The sequence below is a fragment of the Coturnix japonica genome, chromosome Z (genome assembly GCF_054131305.1).
Source record: "Coturnix japonica strain WE chromosome Z, WE-NBRP24, whole genome shotgun sequence".
NCBI lineage: Eukaryota > Metazoa > Chordata > Aves > Galliformes > Phasianidae > Coturnix > Coturnix japonica.
In genome coordinates this window covers 1135689-1154925 of record NC_140702.1, presented here as the reverse complement: position 1 = coordinate 1154925, position 19237 = coordinate 1135689, and the positions used below count along the sequence as shown (strand labels likewise).

Sequence of the window (19237 nt, the reverse complement as noted above, 5' to 3'; positions counted from 1 at the left end):
ACATTTTCCTTTAGACCTTCCTTTCCGTTCCTTTTTTTTTAAAATTAACCTTTCCTTTCCTTTTTTATATACTTCCCCATCCTTACAATTCCACATACATTGACTTTCCTTTATACATTTCTTTCCTTTCCATTATATCTACCTTTCCTTTCTTTTCTATTCCCTTCCTTTCCCTTCCTTTATACTTACCTTTGCTTCCTTTCTTTTATACTTTCCATTCCTTTATACTTTCCTTTCCTTTACACTTTCATTTCAATTCCTATTTTTAAACTTACCCTTTCCTTTCATTTATACTTTCCTTTCCTTTCATACTTACCTTTGCTTTCCTTTCTTTTATAAATTCCCTTCTTTTATAATTTCCTTCCCTTTGCATTATACCTTCCTTCCCTTTTTGTTCTGTAACATTTTCCTTTAGACCTTCCTTTCCATTCCTTTTTTTTAAAAATTAACCTTTCCTTTCCTTTTTTATATACTTCTCTATTCTTACAATTCCACATACATTGACTTTCCTTTATACATTGCTTTCCTTTCCATTATATCTACCTTTCCTTTCTTTTCTATTCCCTTCCTTTCCCTTCCTTTATACTTACCTTTGCTTCCTTTCTTTTATAATTTCCCTTCCTTTATCCTTTCCTTTCCTTTATATTTTCCTTCCCTTCACATTTTGCTTTCCATTCCAATTTTTAAACATACCCTTTCCTTTCATTTATACTTTCCTATCCTTTCCAATATACTTACCTTTGTCTTCCTTTCTTTTATACTTTCCCTTTCTTTATACTTTCCTTTTCTTTACACTTTCCTTTCCTTTATACTTTCCTTTTCTGTATACTTTCCTTTCCTTCACACTTTCATTTCAATTCCTATTTTTAAACTTACCCTTTCTTTTCATTTATACTTTCCTTTTCTTTCCTTTCATACTTACCTTTGCTTTCCTTTCTTTTATAAATTCCCTTCTTTTATAATTCCATTCCCTTTGCATTATACCTACATTCCCTTTCTGTTCTGTAACATTTTCCTTTAGGCCTTCCTTTCCATTCCTTTTTTTTTTTAAAAAATAACCTTTCCTTTCCTTTTTTATATACTTCCCTATCCTTACTATTCTACATACATTGACTTTCCTTGATACATTGCTTTCCTTTCCATTATATCTACCTTTCCCTTCTTTTCTATTCCCATCCTTTCCCTTCCTTTATACTTACCTTTGCTTCCTTTCTTTTATACTTTCCCTTCCTTTATACTTTCCATTCCATTCCTATTTTTAAACTTACCCATTCCTTTCATTTATACTTTCTTATCCTTTCCAATATACTTACCTTTGCTTTCCTTTCTTTTATACTTTCCCTTTCTTTATACTTTCCTTTTCTTTATACTTTCCTTTCCTTTATACTTTCGTTTTCTGTATACTTTCCTTTCCTTTACACTTTCATTTCAATTCCTATTTTTAAACTTACCCTTTCCTTTCATTTATACTTTCCTTTCCTTTCATACTTACCTTTGCTTTCCTTTCTTTTATAAATTCCCTTCTTTTATAATTCCATTCCCTTTGCATTATACCTACCTTCCCTTACAGTTCTGTAACATTTTCCTTTAGACCTTCCTTTCCATTCCTTTTTTTTTAAAATTAACCTTTACTTTCCTTTTTTATATACTTCCATATCCTTACAATTCTACATAGATTGACTTTACTTTATACATTGCTTTCCTTTCCTTTATATCTACCTTTCCTTTCTTTTCTATTCCCTTCCTTTCCCTTCATTTATACTTACCTTTGCTTCCTTTCTTTTATACTTTCCCTTCCTTTATACTTTCCATTCCTTTATACTTTCCTTTCAACTCCTATTTTTAAACTTACCCATTCCTTTCATTTATACTTTCTTATCCTTTCCAATATACTTACCTTTGCTTTCCTTTCTTTTATAAATTCCCTTCTTTTATAATTTTCTTCCCTTTGCATTATACCTACATTCCCTTTCTGTTCTGTAACATTTTCCTTTAGACCTTCCTTTCCATTCCTTTTTTTTTTTTAAATTAACCTTTCCTTTCCTTTTTTATATACTTCCATATCCTTACAATTCTACATAGATTGACTTTCCTTTATACATTGCTTTCCTTTCCATTATATCTACCTTTGCTTTCTTTTCCATTCTTTTCCTTTCCCTTCCTTTATACTTACCTCTTCTTCCTTTCTTTTATACTTTCCCTTCCTTTATACCTTCCATTCCTTTATACTTTCCTTTCCATTCCTATTTTTAAACTTACCCATTCCTTTCATTTATACTTTCTTATCCTTTCCAATATAATTACCTTTGCTTTCCTTTCTTTTATAAATTCCCTTCCTTTATAATTCCCTTCCCTTTGCATTATACCTACATTCCCTTTCTGTTCTGTAACATTTTCCTTTAGACCTTCTTTTCCATTCCTTTTTTTTTTTTAAATTAACCTTTCCTTTCCTTTTTTATATACTTCCCTATGCTTACAATTCTACATAGATTGACTTTCCTTTATACATTGCTTACCTTTCCATTATATCTACCTTTCCTTTCTTTTCTATTCCCTTCCTTTCCCTTCCTTTATACTAACCTTTGCTTCCTTTCTTTTATACTTTCCCTTCCTTTGTACTTTCCTTTTACTTTACACTTTCATTTCAATTCCTATTTTTAAACGTACCCTTTCCTTTCATTTATACTTCCCTTTCCTTTCCTTTCATACTTACCTTTGCTTTCCTTTCTTTTATAAATTCCCTTCTTTTATAATTCCATTCCCTTTGCATTATACCTACATTCCCTTTCTGTTCTGTAACATTTTCCTTTAGACCTTCCTTTCCATTCCTTTTTTTTTTTTTTAAATTAACCTTTCTTTTCCTTTTTTATATACTTCCCTATGCTTACAATTCTACATAGATTGACTTTCCTTTATACATTGCTTACCTTTCCATTATATCTACCTTTCCTTTCTTTTCTATTCCCTTCCTTTCCCTTCCTTTCTACTTACCTTTGCTTCCTTTCTTTTATACTTTCCCTTCCTTTATACTTTCCCTTCCTTTTTACTTTCCATTCCATTCCTATTTTTAAACTTACCCATTCCTTTCATTTATACTTTCTTATCCTTTCCAATTTACTTACTTTTGCTTTCCTTTCTTTTATACTTTCGCTTCTTTTATACTTTCCTTTCCTTTACACTTTCCTTTTCTGTATACTTTCCATTCCTTTATACTTTCCTTTCCATTAGTATTTTTAAACTTACCCTTTCCTTTCATTTATACTTTCCTTTCCTTTCATACTTACCTTTGCTTTCCTTTCTTTTATAAATTCCCTTCCTTTATAATTCCCTTCCCTTTGCATTATACCTACATTCCCTTTCTGTTCTGTAACATTTTCCTTTAGACCATCCTTTCCATTCCTTTTTTTTTTTTAAATTAACCTTTCCTTTCCTTTTTTATATACTTCCCTATCCTTACAATTCTACATACAGTGACTTTCCTTTATACATTGCTTTCCTTTTCTTTATATCTACCGTTCCTTTCTTTTCTATTCCCTTCCTTTCCCTTTCTTTATACTTACCTTTGCTTCCTTTCTTTTATACTTTCCCTTCCTTTATACTTTCCATTACTTTATACTTTCCTTTCCAATCCTATTATTAAAGTTACCCATTCCTTTCATTTACACTTTCTTATCCTTTCCAATATACTTACCTTTGTTTCCTTTCTTTTATAATTTTCCCTTCCTTTATACTTTCCTTTTCTTTATACTTTCCTTTCATTTATACTTTCCTTTTCAGTATACTTTCCTTTCCCTTACACTTTCATTTCAATTACTATTTTTAAACTTACTCTTTCCTTTCATTTATACTTTCCTTTCCTTTCCTTTCATACTTACCTTTCCTTGCCTTTCTTTTATAAATTCCCTTCTTTTATAATTCCCTTCCCTTTGCATTATACCTACCTTCCTTTTCTGTTCTGTAACATTTTCCTTTAGACCTTCCTTTCCATTTTTTTTTTTTTTTTTAAATTAACCTTTCCTTTCCTTTTTTATATACTTCCCTATCCTTACAATTCTACATACAATGACTTTCGTTTATACATTGCTTTCCTTTCCATTATATCTACCTTTCCTTTCTTTTCTATTCCCTTCCTTTCCCTTCCTTTATACTTACCTTTGCTTCCTTTCTTTTATAGTTTCCCTTCCTTTATACTTTCCTTTCCTTTACACTTTCATTTCAATTCCTATTTTTAAACTTACCGTTTCCTTTCATTTATACTTTCCTTTACTTTCATACTTACCTTTGCTTTCCTTTCTTTTATAAATTCCCTTCTTTTATAATTCCCTTCCCTTTGCATTATACCTTCCTTCCCTTTCTGTTCTGTAACATTTTCCTTTAGACCTTCCTTTCCATTCCTTTTTTTTTTTTAATTTAACCTTTCCTTTCCTTTTTTATATACTTCTCTATCCTTACAATTCTACATACATTGACTTTCCTTTATACATTGATTTCCTTTCCATTATATCTACCTTTCCTTTCTTTCCTATTCCCTTCCTTTCCCTTCCTTTATACTTACCTTTTCTTCCTTTCTTTTATACTTTCCCTTCCTTTATACTTTCCATTCCTTTATACTTTCCTTTCCATTCCTATTTTTAAACTTACCCATTCCTTTCATTTATACTTTCTTATCCTTTCTAATATACTTACCTTTGCTTTCCTTTCTTTTATACTTTCCCTTCATTTATACTTTCCTTTTCTTTATACTTTCCTTTCCTTTATACTTTCCTTTTCTGTATACTTTCCTTTCCATTACACTTTCATTTCAATTCCTATTTTTAAACTTACCCTTTCCTTTCATTTATACTTTCCTTTCCTTTCATACTTACCTTTGCTTTCCTTTCTTTTATAAATTCCCTTCTTTTATAATTCCTTTCCCTTTGCATTTTACCTACCTTCCTTTTCTGTTCTGTAATATTTTCCGTTAGACCTTCCTTTCCATTCTTTTTTTTTTTTTTAAATTAACCTTTCCTTTCCTTTTTTATATAATTCCCTATCCTTACAATTCTACATACATTGACTTTCCTTTATACATTGCTTTCCTTTCCATTATATCTACCTTTCCTTTCTTTTCTATTCCCTTCCTTTCCCTTCCTTTATACTTACCTTTGCTTCCTTTCTTATATACTTTCCCTTCCTTTATACTTTCCATTCCTTTATACTTTCCTTTCCATTCCTATTTTTAAACTTACCCATTCCTTTCATTTATACTTTCTTATCTATTCCAATATACTTACCTTTGCTTTCCTTTCTTTTATAAATTCCCTTCCTTTATAATTCCCTTCCCTTTGCATTATACCTACATTCCCTTTCTGTTCTGTAACATTATCCTTTAGACCTTCCTTTCCATTCCTTTTTTTTTTTTAAATTAACCTTTCCTTTCCTTTTTTATATACTTCCCTATCCTTACAATTCTACAGAGATTGACTTTCCTTTATACATTGCTTCCCTTTCCATTATATCTACCTTTCCTTTCTTTTCTATTCCCTTCATTTCCCTTCCTTTATACTTACCTTTGCATCCTTTCTTTTATACTTTCCCTTCCTTTATACTTTCCTTTCCTTTACACTTTCATTTCAATTCCTATTTTTAGCCTTACCCTTTCCTTTCATTTATACTTTCCTTTCCTTTCATACTTACCTTTGCTTTCCTTTCTTTTATAAATTCCCTTCTTTTATAATTCCCTTCCCTTTGCATTATACCTTCCTTCCCTTTCTGTTCTGTAACATTTTCCTTTAGACCTTCCTTTCCATTCCTTTTTTTTTAAAATTAACCTTTCCTTTCCTTTTTTATATACTTCTCTATCCTTACAATTCTACATACATTGACTTTCCTTTATACATTGCTTTCCTTTCCATTATATCTACCTTTCCTTTCTTTTCTATTCCCTTCCTTTCCCTTCCTTTATACTAACCTTTGCTTCCTTTCTTTTATACTTTCCCTTCCTTTATACTTTCCATTCCTTTATACTTTCCTTTCCATTCCTATTTTTAAACTTACCCATTCCTTTCATTTATACTTTCTTATCCTTTCTAATATACTTACCTTTGCTTTCCTTTCTTTTATACTTTCCCTTCCTTTATACTTTCCTTTTCTTTATACTTTCCTTTCCTTTATACTTTCCTTTTCTGTATACTTTCCTTTCCTTTACACTTTCATTTCAATTCCTATTTTTAAACTTACCCTTTCCTTGCATTTATACTTTCCTTTCCTTTCATACTTACCTTTGCTTTCCTTTCTTTCATAAATTCCCATCTTTTATAATTCCCTTCCCTTTGCATTATACCTTCATTCCCTTTCTGTTCTGTAACATTTTCCTTTAGACCTTCCTTTCCATTCCTTTTTTTTTAAAATTAACCTTTCCTTTCCTTTTTTATATACTTCCCTATCCTTACAATTCTACATAGATTGACTTTCCTTTATACATTGCTTCCCTTTCCATTATATCTACCTTTCCTTTCTTTTCTATTCCCTTCCTTCCCCTTCCTTTTTACTTACCTTTGCTTTCTTTCTTTTATACTTTCCCTTCCTTTATACTTTCCTTTCCTTTACACTTTCATTTCAATTCCTATTTTTAAACTTACCCTTTCCTTTCATTTATACTTTCCTTTCCTTTCATACTTACCTTTGCTTTCCTTTCTTTCATAAATTCCCTTCTTTTATAATTCCCTTCCCTTTGCATTATACCTACCTTCCCTTTCTGTTCTGTAAAATTTTCCTTTAGACCTTCCTTTCCATTCCTTTTTTTTTTTTTAAATTAACCTTTCCTTTCCTTTTTTATATACTTCCCTATCCTTACAATTCTACATACATTGACTTTCCTTTATACATTGCTTTACTTTCCATTATATCTACCTTTCCTTTCTTTTCTATTCCCTTCCTTTCCCTTCCTTTATACTTACCTTTGCTTCCTTTCTTTTATACTTTCCCTTCCTTTATCCTTTCCTTTCCTTTATACTTTCCTTCCCTTCACATTTTGCTTTCCATTCCAATTTTTAAACATACCCTTTCCTTTCATTTATACTTTCCTATCCTTTCCAATATACTTATCTTTGCTTTCCTTTATTTTATACTTTCCCTTCCTTTATACTTTCCTTTTCTTTATACTTTCCTTTCCTTTATACTTTCCTTTTCTGTATACTTTCCTTTCCTTTACACTTTCATTTCAATTCCTATTTTTAAACTTACCCTTTCCTTGCATTTATACTTTCCTTTCCTTTCATACTTACCTTTGCTTTCCTTTCTTTCATAAATTCCCATCTTTTATAATTCCCTTCCCTTTGCATTATACCTTCATTCCCTTTCTGTTCTGTAACATTTTCCTTTAGACCTTCCTTTCCATTCCTTTTTTTTTAAAATTAACCTTTCCTTTCCTTTTTTATATACTTCCCTATCCTTACAATTCTACATAGATTGACTTTCCTTTATACATTGCTTCCCTTTCCATTATATCTACCTTTCCTTTCTTTTCTATTCCCTTCCTTCCCCTTCCTTTTTACTTACCTTTGCTTCCTTTCTTTTATACTTTCCCTTCCTTTATCCTTTCCTTTCCTTTATACTTTCCTTCCCTTCACATTTTGCTTTCCATTCCAATTTTTAAACATACCCTTTCCTTTCATTTATACTTTCCTATCCTTTCCAATATACTTACCTTTGCTTTCCTTTCTTTTATACTTTCCCTTTCTTTATACTTTCCTTTTCTTTATACTTTCCTTTCCTTTATACTTTCCTTTCCATTCCTATTTTTAAACTTACCCATTCCTTTCATTTATGCTTTCTTATCCTTTCCAATATACTTACCTTTGCTTTCCTTTCTTTTATAAATTCCCTTCCTTTATAATTCCCTTCCCTTTGCATTATACCTACATTCCCTTTCTGTTCTGTAATATTTTCCTTTAGACCTTCCTTTCCATTCCTTTTTTTTTTTAAATTAACCTTTCCTTTCCTTTTTTATATACTTCCCTATCCTTACAATTCTACATACATTGACTTTCCTTTATACATTGCTTTCCTTTCCATTATATCTACCTTTCCTTTCTTTTCTATTCCCTTCCTTTCCCTTCCTTTATACTTACCTTTGCTTTCCTTTCTTTTATACTTTCCCTTTCTTTATACTTTCCTTTTCTTTATACTTTCCTTTCCTTTATACTTTCGTTTTCGGTATACTTTCCTTTCCTTTACACTTTCCATTCAATTCCTATTTTTAGCCTTACCCTTTCCTTTCATTTATACTTTCCTTTCCTTTCATACTTACCTTTGCTTTCCTTTCTTTTATAAATTCCCTTCTTTTATAATTCCTTTCCCTTTGCATTTTACCTACCTTCCTTTTCTGTTCTGTAATATTTTCCATTAGACCTTCCTTTCCATTCTTTTTTTTTTTTTAAATTAACCTTTCCTTTCCTTTTTTATATAATTCCCTATCCTTACAATTCTATATACATTGACTTTCCTTTATACATTGCTTTCCTTTCCATTATATCTACCTTTCCTTTCTTTTCTATTCCCTTCCTTTCCCTTTCTTTATACTTACCTTTGCTTCCTTTCTTATATACTTTCCATTCCTTTATACTTTCCTTTCCATTCCTATTTTTAAACTTACCCATTCCTTTCATTTATACTTTCTTATCGTTTCTAATATACTTACCTTTGCTTTCCTTTCTTTTATACTTTCCCTTCATTTATACTTTCCTTTTCTTTATACTTTCCTTTCCTTTATACTTTCCTTTTCTGTATACTTTCCTTTCCTTTACATTTCATTTCAATTCCTATTTTTAAACTTACCCTTTCCTTTCATTTATACTTTCCTTTCCTTTCATACTTACCTTTGCTTTCCTTTCTTTTATAAATTCCCTTCTTTTATAATTCCCTTCCCTTTGCATTATACCTACCTTCCCTTTCTGTTCTGTAACATTTTCCTTTAGACCTTCCTTTCCATTCCTTTTTTTTTTTAAATTAACCTTTCCTTTCCTTTTTTATATACTTCCCTATCCTTACAATTCTACATACATTGACTTTCCTTTATACATTGCTTTCCTTTCCATTATATCTACCTTTCCTTTCTTTTCTATTCCCTTCCTTTCCCTTCCTTTATACTAACCTTTGCTTCCTTTCTTTTATACTTTCCCTTCCTTTATACTTTCCATTCCTTTATACTTTCCTTTCCATTCCTATTTTTAAACTTACCCATTCCTTTCATTTATACTTTCTTATCCTTTCTAATATACTTACCTTTGCTTTCCTTTCTTTTATACTTTCCCTTCCTTTATACTTTCCTTTTCTTTATACTGTCCTTTCCTTTATACTTTCCTTTTCTGTATACTTTCCTTTCCTTTACACTTTCATTTCAATTCCTATTTTTAAACTTACCCTTTCCTTGCATTTATACTTTCCTTTCATACTTACCTTTGCTTTCCTTTCTTTCATAAATTCCCATCTTTTATAATTCCCTTCCCTTTGCATTATACCTTCATTCCCTTTCTGTTCTGTAACATTTTCCTTTAGACCTTACTTTCCATTCCTTTTTTTTTAAAATTAACCTTTCCTTTCCTTTTTTATATACTTCCCTATCCTTACAATTCTACATAGATTGACTTTCCTTTATACATTGCTTCCCTTTCCATTATATCTACCTTTCCTTTCTTTTCTATTCCCTTCCTTCCCCTTCCTTTTTACTTACCTTTGCTTTCTTTCTTTTATACTTTCCCTTCCTTTATACTTTCCTTTCCTTTACACTTTCATTTCAATTCCTATTTTTAAACTTACCCTTTCCTTTCATTTATACTTTCCTTTCCTTTCATACTTACCTTTGCTTTCCTTTCTTTCATAAATTCCCTTCTTTTATAATTCCCTTCCCTTTGCATTATACCTACCTTCCCTTTCTGTTCTGTAACATTTTCCTTTAGACCTTCCTTTCCATTCCTTTTTTTTTTTTTTAAATTAACCTTTCCTTTCCTTTTTTATATACTTCCCTATCCTTACAATTCTACATACATTGACTTTCCTTTATACATTGCTTTCCTTTCCATTATATCTACCTTTCCTTTCTTTTCTATTCCCTTCCTTTCCCTTCCTTTATACTTACCTTTGCTTCCTTTCTTTTATACTTTCCCTTCCTTTATCCTTTCCTTTCCTTTATACTTTCCTTCCCTTCACATTTTGCTTTCCATTCCAATTTTTAAACATACCCTTTCCTTTCATTTATACTTTCCTATCCTTTCCAATATACTTACCTTTGCTTTCCTTTCTTTTATACTTTCCCTTTCTTTATACTTTCCTTTTCTTTATACTTTCCTTTCCTTTATACTTTCCTTTCCATTCCTATTTTTAAACTTACCCATTCCTTTCATTTATGCTTTCTTATCCTTTCCAATATACTTACCATTGCTTTCCTTTCTTTTATAAATTCCCTTCCTTTATAATTCCCTTCCCTTTGCATTATACCTACATTCCCTTTCTGTTCTGTAATATTTTCCTTTAGACCTTCCTTTCCATTCCTTTTTTTTTTTAAATTAACCTTTCCTTTCCTTTTTTATATACTTCCCTATCCTTACAATTCTACATACATTGACTTTCCTTTATACATTGCTTTCCTTTCCATTATATCTACCTTTCCTTTCTTTTCTATTCCCTTCCTTTCTCTTCCTTTATACTTACCTTTGCTTTCCTTTCTTTTATACTTTCCCTTTCTTTATACTTTCCTTTTCTTTATACTTTCCTTTCCTTTATACTTTCGTTTTCGGTATACTTTCCTTTCCTTTACACTTTCCATTCAATTCCTATTTTTAGCCTTACCCTTTCCTTTCATTTATACTTTCCTTTCCTTTCATACTTACCTTTGCTTTCCTTTCTTTTATAAATTCCCTTCTTTTATAATTCCTTTCCCTTTGCATTTTACCTACCATCCTTTTCTGTTCTGTAATATTTTCCATTAGACCTTCCTTTCCATTCTTTTTTTTTTTTTAAATTAACCTTTCCTTTCCTTTTTTTATATAATTCCCTATCCTTACAATTCTACATACATTGACTTTCCTTTATACATTGCTTTCCTTTCCATTATATCTACCTTTCCTTTCTTTTCTATTCCCTTCCTTTCCCTTCCTTTATACTTACCTTTGCTTCCTTTCTTATATACTTTCCATTCCTTTATACTTTCCTTTCCATTCCTATTTTTAAACTTACCCATTCCTTTCATTTATACTTTCTTATCCTTTCTAATATACTTACCTTTGCTTTCCTTTCTTTTATACTTTCCCTTCATTTATACTTTCCTTTTCTTTATACTTTCCTTTCCTTTATACTTTCCTTTTCTGTATACTTTCCTTTCCTTTACATTTCATTTCAATTCCTATTTTTAAACTTACCCTTTCCTTTCATTTATACTTTCCTTTCCTTTCATACTTACCTTTGCTTTCCTTTCTTTTATAAATTCCCTTCTTTTATAATTCCCTTCCCTTTGCATTATACCTACCTTCCCTTTCTGTTCTGTAACATTTTCCTTTAGGCCTTCCTTTCCATTCCTTTTTTTTTTTAAATTAACCTTTCCTTTCCTTTTTAATATACTTCCCTATCCTTACAATTCTACATACATTGACTTTCCTTTATACATTGCTTTCCTTTCCATTATATCTACCTTTCCTTTCTTTTCTATTCCCTTCCTTTCCCTTCCTTTATACTAACCTTTGCTTCCTTTCTTTTATACTTTCCCTTCCTTTATACTTTCCATTCCTTTATACTTTCCTTTCCATTCCTATTTTTAAACTTACCCATTCCTTTCATTTATACTTTCTTATCCTTTCTAATATACTTACCTTTGCTTTCCTTTCTTTTATACTTTCCCTTCCTTTATACTTTCCTTTTCTTTATACTTTCCTTTCCTTTATACTTTCCTTTTCTGTATACTTTCCTTTCCTTTACACTTTCATTTCAATTCCTATTTTTAAACTTACCCTTTCCTTGCATTTATACTTTCCTTTCCTTTCATACTTACCTTTGCTTTCCTTTCTTTCATAAATTCCCATCTTTTATAATTCCCTTCCCTTTGCATTATACCTTCATTCCCTTTCTGTTCTGTAACATTTTCCTTTAGACCTTCCTTTCCATTCCTTTTTTTTTAAAATTAACCTTTCCTTTCCTTTTTTATATACTTCCCTATCCTTACAATTCTACATAGATTGACTTTCCTTTATACATTGCTTCCCTTTCCATTATATCTACCTTTCCTTTCTTTTCTATTCCCTTCCTTCCCCTTCCTTTTTACTTACCTTTGCTTTCTTTCTTTTATACTTTCCCTTCCTTTATACTTTCCTTTCCTTTACACTTTCATTTCAATTCCTATTTTTAAACTTACCCTTTCCTTTCATTTATACTTTCCTTTCCTTTCATACTTACCTTTGCTTTCCTTTCTTTCATAAATTCCCTTCTTTTATAATTCCCTTCCCTTTGCATTATACCTACCTTCCCTTTCTGTTCTGTAACATTTTCCTTTAGACCTTCCTTTCCATTCCTTTTTTTTTTTTTAAATTAACCTTTCCTTTCCTTTTTTATATACTTCCCTATCCTTACAATTCTACATACATTGACTTTCCTTTATACATTGCTTTCCTTTCCATTATATCTACCTTTCCTTTCTTTTCTATTCCCTTCCTTTCCCTTCCTTTATACTTACCTTTGCTTCCTTTCTTTTATACTTTCCCTTCCTTTATCCTTTCCTTTCCTTTATACTTTCCTTCCCTTCACATTTTGCTTTCCATTCCAATTTTTAAACATACCCTTTCCTTTCATTTATACTTTCCTATCCTTTCCAATATACTTACCTTTGCTTTCCTTTCTTTTATACTTTCCCTTTCTTTATACTTTCCTTTTCTTTATACTTTCCTTTCCTTTATACTTTCCTTTCCATTCCTATTTTTAAACTTACCCATTCCTTTCATTTATACTTTCTTATCCTTTCCAATATACTTACCTTTGCTTTCCTTTCTTTTATAAATTCCCTTCCTTTATAATTCCCTTCCCTTTGCATTATACCTACATTCCCTTTCTGTACTGTAACATTTTCCTTTAGACCTTCCTTTCCATTCCTTTTTTTTTTTAAATTAACCTTTCCTTTCCTTTTTTATATACTTCCCTATCCTTACAATTCTACATACATTGACTTTCCTTTACACATTGCTTTCCTTTCCATTATATCTACCTTTCCTTTCTTTTCTATTCCCTTCCTTTCCCTTCCTTTATACATACCTTTGCTTTCCTTTCTTTTATACTTTCCCTTTCTTTATACTTTCCTTTTCTTTATACTTTCCTTTCCTTTATACTTTCGTTTTCTGTATACTTTCCTTTCCTTTACACTTTCATTTCAATTCCTATTTTTAATCTTACCCTTTCCTTTCATTTATACTTTCCTTTCCTTTCCTTTCATACTTACCTTTGCTTTCCTTTCTTTTATAAATTCCCTTCTTTAAAATTCCCTTTCTTTGCATTATACCTACCTTCCTTTTCTGTTCTGTAACATTTTCCTTTAGACCTTCCTTTCCATTCCTTTTTTTTTTTTTTAAATTAACCTTTCCTTTCCTTTTTTATATACTTCCCTATCCTTACAATTCTACATACATTGACTTTCCTTTATACATTGCTTTCCTTTCCATTATATCTACCTTTCCTTTCTTTTCTATTCCCTTCCTTTCCCTTCCTTTATACTTACCTTTGCTTCCTTTCTTTTATACTTTCCCTTCCTTTATCCTTTCCTTTCCTTTATACTTTCCTTCCCTTCACATTTTTCTTTCCATTCCAATTTTTAAACATACCCTTTCCTTTCATTTATACTTTCCTATCCTTTCCAATATACTTACCGTTGCTTTCCTTTCTTTTATACTTTCCCTTTCTTTATACTTTCCTTTTCTTTATACTTTCCTTTCCTTTATACTTTCGTTTTCTGTATACTTTCCTTTCCTTTACACTTTCATTTCAATTCCTATTTTTAAACTTACCCTTTCCTTTCATTTATACTTTCCTTTCCTTTCATACTTACCTTTGCTTTCCTTTCTTTTATAAATTCCCTTCTTTTATAATTCCCTTCCCTTTGCATTATACCTACATTCCCTTTCTGTTCTGTAACATTTTCCTTTAGACCTTCCTTTCCATTCCTTTTTTTTTAAAATTAACCTTTCCTTTCCTTTTTTATATACTTCTCTATCCTTACAATTCTACATACATTGACTTTCCTTTATACATTGCTTTCCTTTCCATTATATCTACCTTTCCTTTCTTTTCTATTCCCTTCCTTTCCCTTCCTTTATACTTACCTTTGATTCCTTTCTTATATACTTTCCCTTCCTTTATACTTTACATTCCTTTATACTTTCCTTTCCATTCCTATTTTTAAACTTACCCATTCCTTTCATTTATACTTTCTTATCCTTTCTAATATACTTACCTTTGCTTTCCTTTCTTTTATACTTTCCCTTCCTTTATACTTTCCTTTTCTTTATACTTTCCTTTCCTTTATACTTTCCTTTTCTGTATACTTTCCTTTCCTTTACACTTTCATTTCAATTCCTATTTTTAAACTTACCCTTTCCTTGCATTTATACTTTCCTTTCCTTTCATACTTACCTTTGCTTTCCTTTCTTTCATAAATTCCCATCTTTTATAATTCCCTTCCCTTTGCATTATACCTTCATTCCCTTTCTGTTCTGTAACATTTTCCTTTAGACCTTCCTTTCCATTCCTTTTTTTTTAAAATTAACCTTTCCTTTCCTTTTTTATATACTTCCCTATCCTTACAATTCTACATAGATTGACTTTCCTTTATACATTGCTTCCCTTTCCATTATATCTACCTTTCCTTTCTTTTCTATTCCCTTCCTTTCCCTTCCTTTATACTTACCTTTGCATCCTTTCTTTTATACTTTCCCTTCCTTTATACTTTCCTTTCCTTTACACTTTCATTTCAATTCCTATTTTTAGCCTTACCCTTTCCTTTCATTTATACTTTCCTTTCCTTTCATTCTTACCTTTGCTTTCCTTTCTTTTATAAATTCCCTTCTTTTATAATTCCCTTCCCTTTGCATTATACCTTCCTTCCCTTTCTGTTCTGTAACATTTTCCTTTAGACCTTCCTTTCCATTCCTTTTTTTTTAAAATTAACCTTTCCTTTCCTTTTTTATATACTTCCCTATCCTTACAATTCTACATACATTGACTTTCCTTTATACATTGCTTTCCTTTCCATTATATCTACCTTTCCTTTCTTTTCTATTCCCTTCCTTTCCCTTCCTTTATACTAACCTTTGCTTCCTTTCTTTTATACTTTCCCTTCCTTTATACTGTCCATTCCTTTATACTTTCCTTTCCATTCCTATTTTTAAACTTACCCATTCCTTTCATTTATACTTTCTTATCCTTTCTAATATACTTACCTTTGCTTTCCTTTCTTTTATACTTTCCCTTCCTTTATACTTTAATTTTCTTTATACTTTCCTTTCCTTTTTACTTTCCTTTTCTGTATACTTTCCTTTCCTTTACACTTTCATTTCAATTCCTATTTTTAAACTTACCCTTTCCTTGCATTTATACTTTCCTTTCCTTTCATACTTACCTTTGCTTTCCTTTCTTTCATAAATTCCCTTCTTTTATAATTCCCTTCCCTTTGCGTTATACCTTCATTCCCTTTCTGTTCTGTAACATTTTCCTTTAGACCTTCCTTTCCATTCCTTTTTTTTTTTAAATTAACCTTTCCTTTCCTTTTTTATATACTTCCCTATCCTTACAATTCTACATACATTGACTTTCCTTTACACATTGCTTTCCTTTCCATTATATCTACCTTTCTTTTCTATTCCCTTCCTTTCCCTTCCTTTATACTTACCTTTGCTTTCCTTTCTTTTATACTTTCCCTTTCTTTATACTTTCCTTTTCTTTATACTTTCCTTTCCTTTATACTTTCGTTTTCTGTATACTTTCCTTTCCTTTACACTTTCATTTCAATTCCTATTTTTAAACTTACCCTTTCCTTTCATTTATACTTTCCTTTCCTTTCCTTTCATACTTACCTTTGCTTTCCTTTCTTTTATAAATTCCCTTCTTTAAAATTCCCTTTCTTTGCATTATACCTACCTTCCTTTTCTGTTCTGTAACATTTTCCTTTAGACCTTCCTTTCCATTCCTTTTTTTTTTTTTTAAATTAACCTTTCCTTTCCTTTTTTATATACTTCCCTATCCTTACAATTCTACATACATTGACTTTCCTTTATACATTGCTTTCCTTTCCATTATATCTACCTTTCCTTTCTTTTCTATTCCCTTCCTTTCCCTTCCTTTATACTTACCTTTGCTTCCTTTCTTTTATACTTTCCCTTCCTTTATCCTTTCCTTTCCTTTATACTTTCCTTCCCTTCACATTTTGCTTTCCATTCCAATTTTTAAACATACCCTTTCCTTTCATTTATACTTTCCTATCCTTTCCAATATACTTACCTTTGCTTTCCTTTCTTTTATACTTTCCCTTTCTTTATACTTTCCTTTTCTTTATACTTTCCTTTCCTTTATACTTTCGTTTTCTGTATACTTTCCTTTCCTTTACACTTTCATTTCAATTCCTATTTTTAAACTTACCCTTTCCTTTCATTTATACTTTCCTTTCCTTTCATACTTACCTTTGCTTTCCTTTCTTTTATAAATTCCCTTCTTTTATAATTCCCTTCCCTTTGCATTATACCTACATTCCCTTTCTGTTCTGTAACATTTTTCTTTAGACCTTCCTTTCCATTTTTTTTTTTTTAAAATTAACCTTTCCTTTCCTTTTTTATATACTTCTCTATCCTTACAATTCTACATACATTGACTTTCCTTTATACATTGCTTTCCTTTCCATTATATCTACCTTTCCTTTCTTTTCTATTCCCTTCCTTTCCCTTCCTTTATACTTACCTTTGCTTCCTTTCTTATATACTTTCCCTTCCTTTATACTTTCCATTCCTTTATACTTTCCTTTCCATTCCTATTTTTAAACTTACCCATTCCTTTCATTTATACTTTCTTATCCTTTCTAATATACTTACCTTTGCTTTCCTTTCTTTTATACTTTCCCTTCCTTTATACTTTCCTTTTCTTTATACTTTCCTTTCCTTTATACTTTCCTTTTCTGTATACTTTCCTTTCCTTTACACTTTCATTTCAATTCCTATTTTTAAACTTACCCTTTCCTTGCATTTATACTTTCCTTTCCTTTCATACTTACCTTTGCTTTCCTTTCTTTCATAAATTCCCATCTTTTATAATTCCCTTCCCTTTGCATTATACCTTCATTCCCTTTCTGTTCTGTAACATTTTCCTTTAGACCTTCCTTTCCATTCCTTTTTTTTTAAAATTAACCTTTCCTTTCCTTTTTTATATACTTCCCTATCCTTACAATTCTACATAGATTGACTTTCCTTTATACATTGCTTCCCTTTCCATTATATCTACCTTTCCTTTCTTTTCTATTCCCTTCCTTTCCCTTCCTTTATACTTACCTTTGCATCCTTTCTTTTATACTTTCCCTTCCTTTATACTTTCCTTTCCTTTACAATTTCATTTCAATTCTTATTTTTAGCCTTACCCTTTCCTTTCATTTATACTTTCCTTTCCTTTCATACTTACCTTTGCTTTCCTTTCTTTTATAAATTCCCTTCTTTTATAATTCCCTTCCCTTTGCATTATACCTTCCTTCCCTTTCTGTTCTGTAACATTTTCCTTTAGACCTTCCTTTCCATTCCTTTTTTTTTAAAATTAACCTTTCCTTTCCTTTTTTATATACTTCTCTATCCTTACAATTCTACATACATTGACTTTCCTTTATACATTGCTTTCCTTTCCATTATATCTACCTTTCCTTTCTTTTCTATTCCCTTCCTTTCCCTTCCTTTATACTAACCTTTGCTTCCTTTCTTTTATACTTTCCCTTCCTTTATACTGTCCATTCCTTTATACTTTCCTTTCCATTCCTATTTTTAAACTTACCCATTCCTTTTATTTATACTTTCTTATCCTTTCTAATATACTTACCTTTGCTTTCCTTTCTTTTATACTTTCCCTTCCTTTATACTTTAATTTTCTTTATACTTTCCTTTCCTTTTTACTTTCCTTTTCTGTATACTTTCCTTTCCTTTACACTTTCATTTCAATTCCTATTTTTAAACTTACCCTTTCCTTGCATTTATACTTTCCTTTCCTTTCATACTTACCTTTGCTTTCCTTTCTTTCATAAATTCCCTTCTTTTATAATTCCCTTCCCTTTGCATTATACCTTCATTCCCTTTCTGTTCTGTAACATTTTCCTTTAGACCTTCCTTTCCATTCCTTTTTTTTTTTAAATTAACCTTTCCTTTCCTTTTTTATATACTTCACTATCCTTACAATTCTACATACATTGACTTTCCTTTACACATTGCTTTCCTTTCCATTATATCTACCTTTCTTTTCTATTCCCTTCCTTTCCCTTCCTTTATACTTACCTTTGCTTTCCTTTCTTTTATACTTTCCCTTTCTTTATACTTTCCTTTTCTTTATACTTTCCTTTCCTTTATACTTTCGTTTTCTGTATACTTTCCTTTCCTTTACACTTTCATTTCAATTCCTATTTTTAAACTTACCCTTTCCTTTCATTTATACTTTCCTTTCCTTTCCTTTCCTTTCATACTTACCTTTGCTTTCCTTTCTTTTATAAATTCCCTTCTTTAAAATTCCCTTTCTTTGCATTATACCTACCTTCCTTTTCTGTTCTGTAACATTTTCCTTTAGACCTTCCTTTCCATTCCTTTTTTTTTTTTTTAAATTAACCTTTCCTTTCCTTTTTTATATACTTCCCTATCCTTACAATTCTACATACATTGACTTTCCTTTATACATTGCTTTCCTTTCCATTATATCTACCTTTCCTTTCTTTTCTATTCCCTTCCTTTCCCTTCCTTTATACTTACCTTTGCTTCCTTTCTTTTATACTTTCCCTTCCTTTATCCTTTCCTTTCCTTTATACTTTCCTTCCCTTCACATTTTGCTTTCCATTCCAATTTTTAAACATATCCTTTCCTTTCATTTATACTTTCCTATCCTTTCCAATATACTTACCTTTGCTTTCCTTTCTTTTATACTTTCCCTTTCTTTATACTTTCCTTTTCTTTATACTTTCCTTTCCTTTATACTTTCGTTTTCTGTATACTTTCCTTTC

At 30.4% G+C, this 19237-nt stretch overlaps 1 long non-coding RNA gene across 3 annotated transcripts; it reads right to left on the bottom strand.

The window, feature by feature from the left end:
* Positions 1 to 1903: 1903 nt before the first annotated feature.
* On the bottom strand, positions 1904 to 18476 carry LOC146753331 (uncharacterized). Of its 3 annotated transcripts, XR_014939909.1 has the most exons (10): positions 15857 to 18476; positions 15045 to 15276; positions 14465 to 14917; positions 14060 to 14333; positions 13273 to 13456; positions 11438 to 12997; positions 9713 to 11145; positions 5550 to 8111; positions 4280 to 5142; positions 3949 to 4152 (listed from the first exon to the last, which is right to left on the bottom strand). It is a non-coding gene; the product is annotated as an uncharacterized LOC146753331 (long non-coding RNA). The 3 variants fall into 3 exon arrangements; XR_014939910.1 differs by lacking the exons at positions 3949 to 4152; positions 4280 to 5142 and adding an exon at positions 1904 to 2212 and having other exon boundaries at positions 6876 to 8111; XR_014939911.1 differs by lacking the exons at positions 3949 to 4152; positions 4280 to 5142; positions 5550 to 8111; ... (2 more) ...; positions 13273 to 13456; positions 14060 to 14333 and adding an exon at positions 13631 to 13908 and having other exon boundaries at positions 14378 to 14917.
* Between the last annotated feature and the right edge of the window lie 761 nt (positions 18477 to 19237).